A 15,494-nucleotide genomic window follows, 5' to 3' on the forward strand; every position below is an offset into this window, starting at 1 on the left:
ACCTAAACAGTGTTTCAAACAAATGCCTTTCCGAAAAGAAAAGAAAATTATATTTTTGAAAGTTGCATATTTATGCCATAATTGTGTAAAAACTTTCAAAATGGAATGGATGTATCCCTTAAAATCGTTGTCGGTTAACAGTTATAGCCCGTAGATATAGGAATGGATGTTCTAAGGATGATAAGTCATTAAGGTGGTTCCAGGATCACGGGAAAAATAAATTATATATTTTCGGAATCGGTGGTGCGGCAGCTTTCAATTAATACCAACTTTGTCAAATTTTAATCCGGCAATCCGGTCGAAAATTACCTAAACTTGCCTCTGGCCAAATTGAAAGTTTGACGTACACCAATCGCAGTGAGCCGTGGGATTTACTTGTGTTCACGCCAATGTAGGACATTATGGTTTAATTTAATTCTAAGTTTCAATCTCCTGTGATGTCACCATTAAAGATTCGTGACGTAATGGCTAAAAACAATAAAAACATGTTTTAAACAAGCGCCATGATTTAAACATGTTTTTTAAAATAGATTTTTGTTTCAAATGCAACCCTAGGTACGGGAGTAGTAGGATAAAGCAATTTTGTTACGCACCAATCACAGAAGGCCACGTCGCCTTAATTGCCACGCCTACATTGCCACATCATCCGCCCATTGCCGCACCTATAGCACACCTATTGCCACATCATCCACCCATTGCCGCACCTATAGCACACCTACATTGCCACATCATCCGCCCATTGCCGCACCTATAGCACACCTATTGCCACATCATCCGCCCATTGCCACATCACCTGCCACATTCATCTGTGTCACATCATCAAGCCCCACACCTATAGTGCCACAACATCCATTGCCACATCATCACCGCATTGATTGCAGCATCTATATGACGCACAGCGCCGCATCAACCAGCGCGATGTCGATTGCTGCACCTATGACACTCATTGGCCCGTCAAAACTTACCTAAGCTAGAATCGAACCTGGTTTGGATGACTATAATTTCACGTCGCTCACCACCAGGCTATTGAGCAAACTAGCCGTATTGAGCTGTTTTGAGAATATAACCGCCGATTCTCTCTTAAATTCCGAGACAACACCTTTTTCGAGTTATTACACATAAATGTAGGACTATGTTAGTGTGTACTATAACACTGTGTCATCATTAATTAGTCAATGATTTTGGGGAATTCTGCAAATGCAACTTGATAATACAGATATCGCAACCATAAAGGCCTACGATCACGCAAAGCTCATGCGCCGCGCATATTGCCGAATACTATTCCAAGAAATTGACGCGTGTAAATGTGACACGAATATAGTTGCTTACGATTCCAAGAAGTCGCGCCACATCGACATAGTGAATTAGAACATTATAAATAAAGTTGCGTTTCCAAGAAAATTCCGCATTTCATACGATTCGGCGCTTTTCATGTCTCCTAACACTTTACTCAGTCTCATTAAAATAGCATTGCATACTGTATCAGTTCATTTATTTCGAAAAAAGAGCAAATCAATGATATCGTTGATCGTTATTGCGTCGATTCGCGTGCTGAAATCCTCCAGATCGGTTGATGTTTCGAGGTAGTCCGCTTTGATGCCATCCGACGCTGCAATCCGAGTTCTTGCGTTCGATCTGACCGTTTTGTTTGATGTAGCGATCACTGGCTTGTAGTATATACGATACGAGCGGAAGGTCGGGATTAGGAACAACTACGCTGGGCGAATAGATGACGAATTCGTCAGCCGGATTCAGAGGTTGATAATACTCGATCCCGTCGCGAGTATACGTAACGACCAAACCTCCTTCATGCTTCAGAGTGGCTCGATATTTCTGAATGATCCCGCTTGCGGCATGTACAAAGAGTTGATCCGAGGTCAATTCTGCTCCATTCGAGGCTTCGATACGTAATTTTGTGATGTCATTAAAAAGATACAACTCTTTTCTATAGGGCCCCTGGGGCAGAATAGTATCTCCACGGATTGCTAGACTCATTCTTTAAAAAGAAATATCAAACATAAGTACAGCAGTCATCACGCAATTCCACCTCGCCATCAAATTTAGTCGAGCCTCTTCTTATATTAGGTGTTGCATAACAGACATTACGAATATATTGTAACCCCTTCCGCTTGATGAGAAAAGGACACGCAGGATAAAACTTTGCATGCTCGAGCCAGGGATCATCGCACGGCAACCAATTTTGAAACAGCCCTCCGCACGAGAAACACTTTAAATGATCCTTATAGCCCAAATAGAACAATCCGCAGTCTGCGAGCTCGGCTCCGGAGGTATTGATATTATCCGGCCACCGCATGAATGTGCTTAGTCTACGAGCATAGCGTGTCATGTTATAGAAAACGGGATCATTCAACGGGGAGACAGTTACATCTCTATGCTTCGCATAGCATTCATAAATCTTTTCCCCTCTGTTATTTATCATAGCTTGGTACTGTTCAATGGGACCCATCCGAGTTTCATCTTCGCTTATTTCTATGCTACTTTTGGTACCGATGCAAGCGCAGTTGAATGTAGCGTAATTTGTAGGGTCCACACTACGCTTAGGTAGCGAATCGCTTTGATCAATGTTCGACATTGCTACCCGAATTGATATACTCTCATGATCAGTATGCTTTATACGGATATTGAGCTATGCCCTGTTGAAATATGTGCTTGGTACCGATCAAATGATAGGCCCCCTAGGTCGTATCACGGAAAATTAGAACGTCGACTGCTCACAGAAAAAGGCACGTAGCTCATATCCGTTCCTGGTACGTTTTATCAATAATTAGAATGTTAGTAAGAATGCCACGAGTACAATCACGCGGTGATGATTAATACCTAAAAATGATTTACTTAACGACATCTTGACTCATGCGGATTATTAATTTAAAAAAATTAAACTATAGTGTATCGGAACTTAGTTTTACTTTACTGAGGTTAGTTTTACTTTTCAACTAACTTGTTGTCTGTCGATACATTCATTTAATTACGATTCCGAGAAGTCGGATCGATTCCCGTAATATAACGATTCAGTGCCGACCTTTTTTCACGTCTTATACTTTAGCTGACACTTACTCAGTCTCATTGAAATAGCATTGTATAGTGTACGAGTTCATTTATTTCGAAAAAGAGCATAATATATCAATGATATCATTGTGCGTCATTGCATCGATTCACTTGCTGAAATCCTCCAGATCCGTTCATGTTTCGATGTCGCTTCACGAGTTTCATTCTTGTATCCATATATATCAACAAGCAGCTATGCAAATCCGCAGCTTAGATAACTAGGACTCTTGTATGTCATTAACATTATAGACAGCCATTGGACGATATTCAACTGGCATTGATGCTTTCGATACAGCGCAGTATGTATAACGTCACGCTGATCAATTCAATTTCAACAATGGGACCCGCGCACAATTATATGATCGGATTTTCGTTGAATATTGACGAGACCCACAAATCGAAAGATCTCTTTTTCCTGTACATCTATGATGCAATTATCCTTCCAATGACTACGAATAACTTGAGATTCCGCAGGATTAATATCCGAATCAAATAATACGAGCGTATCTTTTCCAGCTTTCAAAACTTGTACTGACGCGTTCGGTCGATGTCGCAACACTACAATATGTGGCCATACAAAACGATGTATAGTTATTTTTTGTAGTACCATCCCTACGACTTATTTCAGATCGCAGTTTACTGAGTAGAGCTTAATACTAATACCTGCATAAATTTTTTGCATGTCTAAAATAAGGGTAATTAAATCGATAGTAAAACGCCAGCGGCGACTAATAACGTTATAATGTAAGCTGCGACGGTGCTACTATAATGTTAGGAGCTATTAAAGCCGAATACGCTGAAGTATAGCATAGATTTTACATATAAAATGTATACACAAATTTCCTGTTAAGGGTAGGCTCTGCGGAGCTGCTTATGCCTCGATGATCATAGTACTTATGAGCTATTGGATAGTGCATATACAATGTATCATAAAGAACTTCGTCACTTTCGGATAGTACATATACCCCTGGGATAGAACTTAGACGCTATAAAAATCGATGTTCGCCTACGAATTCTCGCTTTATTCATGTCGTATGGTCGATAAATTGTAAGTTGTGGTGAGCAACTCATTTTGAAAGTCCCTAAGACGCTATTGAAATGAACTCTGACTCGCTATTATCCTCAAATCATGGAATTATCACGAGGATCACCTTCGCTCACTGAAGAAAAGGATGAAATTACATCCGGAGCATATTCCTTGGCTAGGAATTATATCATGTACGACCTCGACGGCTCACGCGTTAAGGCAAATACGAAAGCAGAGAGAACCTTACGGCGAGTTGGGGATGAAATGTTTGAGCGACACCGAACTATCGTAAACGCGCTCTCCAAACGTCTTCGCTATAGTTATGTAGAAGTCGATAAAAAATATGAAGAATATTCACCCGACGAGCGAATGTTCCTGATGATAGCTGATGGAATTTTCAAAGATACCCACGAAAATTGGGGTAGGATTGTCTCTCTTTTTGTGGTCGCTAGCATTCTTGCTCGACATAAGGAGGATGAACATCACGGTGATCATATAGAAGGTATCATACAGACAGTTGGGAGTTACATTGGTAGTGAAAGACGAACGTGGATAGCGCAAAATGGAGGATGGGTAAGCGATTTTACAAGCCTTGATTATCTATAGCTCGAGGTACTATGTATCTGCTCCCCAGAACCCTTATCATCCATCGAACCTTAGATTCAACCTTATAATTTTGTTCTCAACTTTTCCCACAAAGCACTGTAATTCACTTTACAAGCGCAGCGAACTTCGAATTACCTAACAAGTAGGCTACGCTAACTTTCTGTAGGATTTGGAAGGCTAACATTTTTATTTCTGTTTCAGGACAGTTTTGTAGGATATTTCGATAACACAGCATTCGGTAACAATAAAGTTTGGAAGAGTCTCGTGTTTGTTGGAATTGGCCTGACGTCTATTGCAATGGCATTAACACGACAGCGATAAGTACAGCTCGAAAGGGCTTCAAAAACGGCCAACAAAACTTTCAAAGATTTCCATTCTTCAAAATAGATCGATCACCTGTGGCATCAATAGCGGTTTTCGGGGGGCGATATGTTTACGTATAAGCAATATCGAAGTGCTTTGAGTTATGGTTATTATAAAAGGATTGTGCTTGATGATGGAATTCATACATTGCCTTTATCTCTGTAATAAATGGATCGAATACGTACATTGCATGCTCCGTTTCGGATGATCGTAGCTGGTCCGAGCAGTAGCGGGAAGAGTTATTATACTTACGAGTTGGTGAAGAACGCAGAGAAGATGATTAGACCGGCTCCTGAAAAAATTGTATGGCTGTATAATAATTATCAGGCGTTGTACGATAAAATGAAAGGGGTAGAATTTTCGCAAGGGCTCTCTGAGCTCAAAAAGTTACAGAAAGGAAATAGGCACGTTCTCTTGGTGATCGACGACATGATGACGGAAGCGAAAGAGGCCAGAGATCTATTCACTCGATACAGCCACCACGCAAAGATTAGTGTCGTGTTCATATGTCAAAATTTGTTCTATAGGGGTCAAGGCTTTCGGGATATGACCTTGAGCGCGAGCTATATCGTGATATTTAAAAATCCCCGCGATGCGAGTCAAATCAGTTTTCTTTCACGTCAAATGTTCCCGGATAAAGCCGGATTCCTTACGGAGGCTTATAAAAAGGCAACTCGAAAACCGTTCTCGTACATACTGGTTGACGTGACGCAAGAGACAGACGAAAATTATCGTCTTCGCAGCAAAATATTCCCACATCAAAAGTTGACGGTATATCAACAATAAATACAGCTCGCGCTACAGATTTTAGGGCATTCAACATGTCGAAGAGGGGAAGTAACATATCTCGAAAACGATTGAGCGACTATCACGTTAAATTAAAACTTTTGAAAAACGCTAAAGGGAAACAACGAAAAGAACTTTTATCGAACAATCAATTTTTGAGTTGCGTTTGCCAGTGCGTTCATAACTTGGCTTCAGGGACAGTACGTATCTCCCCGTCTAGAAAGTTGAGGCTTGGAAAACACAAATCCGATATCAGACAATTGCTGGCGCAAAAAACTCGCAGAGGTCAACGGAGGGTGCTACAAAAGGGTGGATTCCTCTCAGGTATAAAAATTATGATAAAATAGCAACTTTTTTCTAACTAGTCTGTTTTAGCTATATTAGGGGCTGCAATCCCCGTCATCGGGAGTCTGTTGGGTAAACTTTTCGGGAAGAATGCGTGAACTACAATTCCCCGCATTTCGAAGCAAGGACGAATGGGAAAAGAAATTTGATAAACATATATCGAAAATTAAAAGCTCTCCATTAAATGCTTCCGAGAAACTAGCTCTGTATAGGCATGGTATTGCTCAACTGAGAAACTTGAGAAAAGACGTAGACGCAGCGACCGCCCGCCCTCCCGCCGCACACACGGGGCTCGCGAGCCCCGTAGCGAAAGAAAAGCGCCCGCAAAAGAAACGCCCGCGCCGGATTCCACAACCTTCGTTTCCCTGGCTTTATAAGAGACAGCGTAAGCCTAATCCCCGTATATACGGGAAAGAATGGGAGACGTAGACTATTTTGATCCGAAACAGCCCAAATCGTATAGGGGCGCTTATTTGCAAAAGGAAAAAGAATGGCTTAAAGGACAAGATACTTATACTTTTCATTTTCCGTTACGTAAGAAATTTAGGCGTGAACGTGTAGTGGTCTCCGGTATCAATGCTCAGTTTCAGAGCGATTTGATGGATCTGCAATCTATTTCAAAGTACAATAGCGGTTTTCGTTTTGTGGTGGTCGTGATTGATATTTTTAGCAAATACCTTTGGATGATAGCGATTAAAAATAAAACTGCTTCAAGTATGATTTCTGCTTTCAAGCGTGTGTTTCGTGAACGCGTACCGTTAGTGTTACAAACCGATCAAGGTAGCGAATATACCAATCGCGCTTTCCAGAATTATCTAAAGGAGAACAAAGTTAGATATTTCTATACGAGGAGCGAATTAAAATCCTCTGTCGTCGAAAGGGTGATTCGTACTATGAAGGCGATTATGTATCGATTTTTCACAAAAAATAACACGAGGAATTACGTGAGCGCTCTCGATGACTTTACTTACTCCTACAACAGGACGTACCATCGTAGCATTGCCATGGCCCCAAACCAAGTGAATTCGTCTAATCAGGAATCGGTTTGGAGAAGACTTTACGGGTTTCAAGAAGCTAAACAACCCGACCTCGCTGTAGGAGTACCCGTCCGTATATCGAAAATTCGAAATCTTTTTGAGAAAAGCAGCCTACCCAACTGGCAACGGGAAATTTTCTATATCGCAGACGCCCAAAAGGGGGATCCCCCAATGTATCGCTTACGTGTTACGGTGGTGAAGTCATACAGGGTAGATTTTATAGAGAGGAGCTCCAACGCGTAAAAGAACCGCAAACTTGGCGTGTCGAGAAGATTATAAGAAGGCGTAAACGCGCGGGACGAGAACAGTATTTAGTGCGCTGGTTGGGATATGGAAGTGGATTCGACAGCTGGGTCGATAAGAAGGATATCGTCTAGTCGGAACCTTTATCAGTTTTTGGCGCAACTAGTAATCATACTGGTCATCGTATCGTTCTCTCTCTATAATCTTACCATTTCGAATGGGAACAAAGAGCTTTGGATATCTCTCCTATCCTCTTGCGTTGGTTATATGCTTCCGAATCCCAAGCTCAAAATATGAGCTACGTCACGCTATTTTCGAACGCTTCCATGGATAAATTTCCTGATAATACAACAGCGAGTTATTGCGTTGAATTGGACGTCCCGAAAAACGTGGAAGATACAGAAGTTTCTCTGGCTGAGATCTCCTTCCCTACGGATTATCAAAAACAGTATATGATCACGAAGAATAGGTATGGGATCAGATCGCAAAAGAGAACAAGAAAATTTCATTTTAAATTGGGAGAATACGACTCGTTATATGACATGTATAGATCATTGGAAAGAGACAATCCTGATGCAAAAGTAACATGTTTCCCAGAAAATCATAGTATGTCTATCTCTATACCTCATAACGAGGTAACCGACAAATTGCGACCAGAGACGGACATAGGGCATAGTAGCTTGCTACGTCGCGGAGAATTGTACGGTGCTCTTATGCATAAGGAAACGAAGGAGGAGTTATTGGTGTTTCATTTCCCGAATACTAATTGTACATTGTGGAATTATTTTTTCACCGAGGGTATCATTCATTTGAACTTTCGCATGCGACATGATCCGACTATCGATTTCGTTTATGTTCATTTTAATATCATTGAGCCACAAGAAGATAGCGGTAGGCTCTTACCGTTGTTACGTGTCGTACAGGTGAACAATCGTAAATCATTTTCAAAATATTACACGAAGCCTTTTTATTTCCCTGTTAATATAAATAGGCTAGAACGCGTCGAAATATCGCTACTTGATGAGAAGGGTGAGAAAATACCCTTTCGAAGTTCTCCTTCGAGTGTTGTATTGCATTTTCGTAGACGGGGAGTTGCATTATGAAATATATTCATATTACGTCACACGAGTCTGATTTTACTATCGATCTCGCAAAACCGATAGATTCTGGTGAATGGGAGATAGGGCTTGCCGAGTTGTCTTTTAAAAATAATTTTCAGCCCACGTTCGAGCCTTACGACGGCTTATTATGGTACGTGAATGATGCGGAAGGCGATAATAATTTTTATTATTTCCCGGCTGGTGATTATCATGATAAAATTAGTTTGATGAAGCGTATCAATCACGATCAGAAAAAAGCACGATTTATTTGGGTAGATGGTTCTGGTCCGGTCTTGATAGCGGGACCTTACAAGAGTTCCAGCGGTCCGAGACTTTACATGGATAATAGAAACCCCGTTCTCAGAGGAGGCGCTCGTTCGGAGGTAGAGCTAGATGGTGGATTACATAGACGAAGAAAAATTCACTTTCAAGGGGAACCTGTGTCCGTGACCAACGTTTTAGTTTATACGGATGTCATCACCCCTCAAATTGTAGGTGATACGAGTGCGCCTCTACTACGCAATATCCGCGTTACGACAGGAATAGATGAATATCAGCATATGCTATTCAAAAAAATATATTTCTTTCCTCTGAATACGGAGCGAGTAAGCGAGATACGCGTTATGCTTCGTAATGATAAAGGCGAAGCTATAAAGTTTGGGAACGCGCCTCTTCATCTCACACTTGCTTTGAGACATCATGAGGAGTCATTATTGCTGTGATCGGGAGGCGTTCAGAAACTATTATCACCAACAGAGCGGTGGTGATATCAATTTTTTTCGGGGTAAAGTGCAGAGAGGTCATGGACTTGGAAACTTATTTCGTTCGTTCGGAAGAAGCGTTATGCCCCTAATTTCGAAAGGTGCAAAATCACTCGGCAAGCGTCTACTACATACCGGTGCGCAAGTAGCCTCTGATGTTCTTAATGGAGAAAATGTCGGCGATAGTCTTAAAATACGCGGAAAAGAAGCCGCTGGGAACGCTCTCGATTCTTTACTGAGAAAAAGAAAAATGCCAAGACGGGGTCGTAAGATCATGAAAAAGAGACGTCGCAAAGATATTTTCGATTAAATATATATTACACGACGATAAGCATCATTTGTTACTTGAGACTTGATAGATGGCGGAGTTAATTCATGTACAGTCCCCGGAGGGGGTACATCCCTCATTGGATTTATTTCACATTCCCGCGACACAGACTAGCGTCGAAAAGAAAAGAATCATCAAGATAGCGCCGATTTCGAACAACTCTAGTGTGATAACATTCCGCTTCGAAGGCTCAGAAGACTTTATCGATTTGAGCGAGAGCTATTTCTTATTTCATTTACAATTAAAGAAAGGTGGCGAAGCAATTGGCGCCGATGATGATGTTGGAGTTGTAAATAATATCTTGGATTCCTTGATTTCTCAACTACAAATTAAAGTCGCTAACGAAACTTTGAAACAAGATATAAAAGTACAGTGTTATTCGTCCTATCTGCACAATTTATTCACTCCGCTTGACGTGCAAAATACCACACTGAGGGCCGCAGGATGGAGAAAAGATACGTTGGGGAAAATGGATACGATCGGTGGAACTAACGCCTCGGCTAACAAAGGATATTACAACAGGAGTAAAGCCTATAAGGATGATAACGTGGTGGAAATACGTGCAAAAATCCATCACGGACTATGTCTGCAAGACCGCTACATCCTACATGACGTGCCTCTCGAGTTTGAGCTTACCTTGAATCCGAAAAGCTTTTTCATGATGGGAGATGCTGCCGGTCAATTCACCTTAACGAAAAAAGAATTACAGTTATGTACCGTACGAGTCAGCGACGATGTGAAGACAGCGATGATGGTGAATGCTCAGGCGAAATATCCGTATATCGACATGAAATTGATCACCCGAACATTTGCGGCTGCTACGACGCAGATAGATATCGGGAATCTATATAGCGGGACTCTACCTTCTCGCCTAATCATCGGAATGGTAGCTACGAAAGCCTTTCAAGGCGATGTTACGAAAAATCCTTATAATTTCATGCACAATAATATGCAACGACTCGAACTGAAACTGAACGGATTTCTGATTCCGGAGGGAGGTTATGAGCTAGATTTCGATAAGGGTCATTACACGGAGCTTTACCATAACCTGATTGAAGGTACGGGTGCAATGGAGAAAAACAGAGGGCTCCTAACGCCCGAAGAGTTCGCTAGTGGTTTCTGTCTACTGGTTTATAATTTGCGCCCTGATGATTTGGATGATTGCTTTGACTTACAAAAGAGTGGTACCTTAAGTTTACGGATCACATTTCCTGTTGGCGGGCTAACAGCGGAAACTACTTTGCTCTGTTTCATGGAATTCCAGAAGCTATTGCAAATCAGTAGCAGTCGTAAAGTGACCGTGCTATGAACGGAGATGAAATAGACCAAATATTGTGGTGCTGCGAGTCAACAAAACATATTTTCCTTGGCACATTTCCTATCGATCGACTGCCGAGGCGACCCCCTCCTCCTTATGCTATCGTGATCAATTATGACGAAGCTCGAAAAATCGGAAGTCACTGGATATGCATTTACGCGGATGAGGATGAGACACATTTTCACGATAGCTTTGGCTTAATGCCGCTGAAATACGAGATTGCGTGCTTTATAGAACCAGAAAATTATACCTGCTCCATAAGGCGTCTGCAGCACAAACGTTCCAGAGCGTGCGGTCATCATTGTCTAAGCTTCATCGTCCATAAGGCGCGCGGATGGAGTACGGAACGTTATTTAAATTCCTTTGGCGAAGATCACCGCAAGAATGATTCGATCGTACGACGCTTCGTCAAGGAGCTGAAGCAAGAAAATGAAATTGTGTAAATGTATATGTGAATAAAATCAATAGTTTCAAAGTTTGCTTAGTACGTTTAAGGGTGATATTCGCTACGTTCATTATAGCAATCATCTCAAAGTAGTGGACTCTAAATCAGCAGTAGAGACCTGCTTTCGATTAGTCGATAGTGTCTACATATTATCATCATCTAGCAAGAGCCAGGAATTTGTATTACAGCGTTACTGAACATCGAGTAATAAGCGGGACTAGGCTGGCTACCCTTAATACGAATTTGCATTTTGCTGGTACAATCTATGGTATAGTTGAGCGACTTTGATACGACCTCAGCACACTTCTTTGATATAGCTACACAACGATCTAGACTTCGGCGTCTGGTACAGATGTGATGTTATAGCTTCAACTCATAGCGTTTTAGGAGATAAATTATAGCATAGACATAGGTTATAGATTTAATTCACTATCGGAAAAGCATTAGTGCACTAGCTATTAAAATCACGCATCTAAAAGCAGCAGCTTATGGACTAGTGGCTTCATATTATCATCATCTAGCAGGAGCCAGGAATTTGTATTGAGTGACTTCGCTCCTATAGCTCCGGCAAACGCAGCTTACATTAATACGGCGTTACTGAACATCGAGTAATAAGCGGTGCTAGGTGGTCTACACTTAATACGAATTTGCATTTTGCGGGTACAATCTATGCTATAGTTGAGCGACTTGAAATGATACGACCTCGGCACACTTCTTCGATATAGATATAGCTGCGCAAAGATGTAGCCTTGAACGCCAGCGTCAGGTACAGATGTCAGTGATCTGAAATGTTATAGCCCGCAGTGGCATAGCGTTTCAGGAGATAAATTATAGCATAGACATAGGTTTAGCTATAGATTTAATTCACTATCGGAAAAGCATCAGTGCACTAGCTATTAAAATCACATATCTAAAAGCAGCAGCTTATAGACTTGTAAAATCGGCATAATGCAAATCTATACGGAAATGTAGCCTAACTCACCTCCATCATCAGCTGAAGTGCATAGCGCGATAGTTGTGACAGAAATGTGAAATTTTCCGAGCGTAAATTGCGTATGCAATGTCGGCGTTTTGATCTGAAATGAAATGAGCGAATTTAAATATAGGTGATAAATAATATACATACTGTTGCTCTAGCTAATTAATTAATTCATAATATTGTAAGCACACTGCGCGAAACGAGTAATAAGTGGGACTAGGGAACTTGCATGTACATACGAATTCATCCGAATTCGGTTATATCCTCGCTTAACATTATAGCCGTGCACAGAACTCATTATTACGTTATTAGCTATTTAAAATGAAGCGATATAGGTGAAATCTCGGTGTAATTCAATCTATGCGTATTATCCATGTATGGTCCAATGCGTTTTGCAGCTTTAGTAGAGGTATTGGATCTAATATATTCTATAAAACATCTACGTTGCTATCCGCAGTGGCATAGCGTTTAGGAGATAAATTATAGCATAGACATAGGTTATAGATTTATTCACTATCGGAAAAGCATCAGTGCATTAGCTATTAAAATCACATATCTAAAAGCAGCAGCTTATGGACTAGTGGCTTCATATTATCATCATCTAGCAGGAGCCAGGAATTTGTATTGAGTGACTTCGTTCCTATAGCCCTGACAAACGCAGCTTACATTAATACGGCGTTACTGAACATCGAGTAATAAGCGGTGCTAGCCAGGCTACACTTAATACGAATTTGCATTTTGCGGGTACAATCTATGCTATAGTTGAGCGAGTTGAAATGATACGACCTCGGTACACTTCTTCGATATAGATATAGCTGCGCAAAGATGTAGCCTTGAACGCTAGCGTCTGGAACAGATGTGATGTCAGTGATCTGAAATGTTATAGCTTCAACCCGCAGTGGCATAGCGTTTTAAAATAGGAGATAAATTATAGCATAGACATAGGTTTAGCTATAGATTTATTTCACTATCGGAAAAGCATCAGTGCACTAGCTATTAAAATCACATATCTAAAAGCAGCTTATGGACTTATAAAATCGGCATAATGCAAATCTATACGGAAATGTAGCCTAACTCACCTGCATCATCAGGTGAAGTTTATAGCGCGATAGTTGTGACAGAAATGTGAAATTTTCCGAGCGTAAATTGCGTATGCAATGTCGGCGTTTTGGTCTGAAATGAAATGAGCGAATTTAAATATAGGCGATAAATGATATATATATACTGTTGCTCTAGCTAATTAATTAATTCATAATATTGTAAGCACACTGCGCGAAACGAGTAATAAGTGGGACTAGGGAACTTGCATGTACATACGAATTTATCCGAATTCGGTCATATCCTCGCTTAACATTATAGCCGTGCACAGAACTCATTATTACGTTATTAGCTATTTAAAATGATGCGATATAGGCGAAATCTCGGTGTAATACAATCTGTGCGTATTATCCATGTATGCTCCAATGCGTTTTGCGGCTTTAGTATAGGTATTGGATCTAATATATTCTATAAAACATCTACGTTGCTATATATATATATATATCTTAATCCGAAGTGCATTGCTGCATCGAAAAATTATAGCTATACGCGGTACGCTATCGATTTTTCAATATAGACAAGAAATAGCCCACCTTTAGTGTTGCGTAATCTGGTTTGTCATTATATGCTTGTTCCGGGCTTGCGGTGCTAGTCTTCTTGGCTGCATGAAATAGGATGTTTTAGCTTCAAACTCGACGCATTAGCTTGCCTAAATTGTAACCACAGCGAGATTCGAGTAATAAGCGAGGCTAGATAGTCTACCCTTAACAGAGAACTCGCATATGCATTCGAATTTGTGCGACTTCGGCTATATTGTCAGCTAACATTATAGCCGCGCACAGAACTCATTATTACGTTAGCTATTGGAGAAATCTCAACGTAATTCAATCTGCGTGCACAATCCGCGTAAGCTAATGCTGCATCGAGAAATTATAGCTAAATTTAGTTTAAATTGACAGAAAAATACATTGATCTTACCTTGCCTGCCTCGCTGCGCACATGACAATACTTGTAACAGAACTGTGAAGTTTTCAGAATGCGAATTGCTTTACGTTGGAACTAAACATTCTAATTCGTATCGCCAACGCGGCATTTTCTTGGAAACGCAACTTTAATTAGAATGTTCTAATTCACTATGTCGATGTGGCGCGACTTCTTGGAATCGTAAGCAACTGTATTCGTGGCACATTTACACGCGTCAATTTCTTGGAATAGTATTCGGCAATATGCGCGGCGCATGAGCTTTGCGTGATCGTAGGCCTTTATGGTTGCGATATCTGTATTATCAAGTTGCATTTGAAGAATTCCACAAAATCATTGACTAATTAATGATGACACAGATGACACACGAACATAGTCTTACATTTATGTGTAATAACTCGAAAAAGGTGTTGTCTCGGAATTTAAGAGAGAATCGGCGGTTATATTCTCAAAACAGCTCAATACGGCTAGTTTGCTCAATAGCCTGGTGGTGAGCGACGTGACATTATACCCAACCAAACCAGGTTCGATTCTAGCTAAAGTAAGTTTTGACGTGGCAATGAGTGACATAGGTGCAGCAATCGACATCGTGCTGGTTGACGGGGTGCTGCGTGTCATATAGATGCGGCAATCAATGCGGTGATGATGTGGCAATGGATGATGTGGCACTATAGGCGTGGCGCTTGATGATGTGGCGCAGATGACGTAGCAGATGATGTGGCAATAGGCTGATGATGTGGCAATGGGCGTCCTATAGCTGCGGCAATGGGCGGATGATGTGGCAATGTAGGCGTGGCAATTAAGGCGACGTGGCCTTCTGTGATTGGTGCGTAACAAAATTGCTTTATCCTACTACTTACGGGTATGCAAAAAAGTAGAAGTAGCTTACTTCGTTACTAGCCACCTCTGATTTACAGCGGGATTTGCGAGGGGGAACACATTAGATCGAAGCCATGCCCCTTCACACCTTCATCAGATAAGATACAGTCACGTAACATGAGAGGGTTCATGATAACAAGCATACAATACCACTAGATGAACGAATCCGATCTGTAACTGGTAGGGCGGATA

The 15,494-nt window shown here is 41.1% G+C and overlaps 1 long non-coding RNA gene across 6 annotated transcripts; it reads right to left on the bottom strand.

Moving 5' to 3' along the window:
- Positions 1–5,077: 5,077 nt before the first annotated feature.
- LOC145450524 (uncharacterized) lies at positions 5,078–15,278 on the bottom strand. 6 transcript variants are annotated; one of them, XR_013918507.1, is made up of 8 exons: positions 14,421–15,278; positions 14,036–14,103; positions 13,484–13,577; positions 12,408–12,501; positions 11,231–11,396; positions 10,299–10,349; positions 7,683–7,812; positions 5,078–5,354 (listed from the first exon to the last, which is right to left on the bottom strand). It is a non-coding gene; the product is annotated as an uncharacterized LOC145450524 (long non-coding RNA). The 6 variants fall into 6 exon arrangements; XR_013918506.1 differs by lacking the exon at positions 5,078–5,354 and having other exon boundaries at positions 6,141–7,812; XR_013918511.1 differs by lacking the exons at positions 5,078–5,354; positions 13,484–13,577 and having other exon boundaries at positions 6,141–7,812.
- Positions 15,279–15,494: the final 216 nt, after the last annotated feature.

The sequence above is a fragment of the Botryllus schlosseri genome, chromosome 11 (assembly GCF_051294905.1).
Source record: "Botryllus schlosseri isolate E-star chromosome 11, Bs_hap1, whole genome shotgun sequence".
In the NCBI taxonomy this organism is placed as follows: Eukaryota; Metazoa; Chordata; class Ascidiacea; order Stolidobranchia; family Styelidae; genus Botryllus; species Botryllus schlosseri.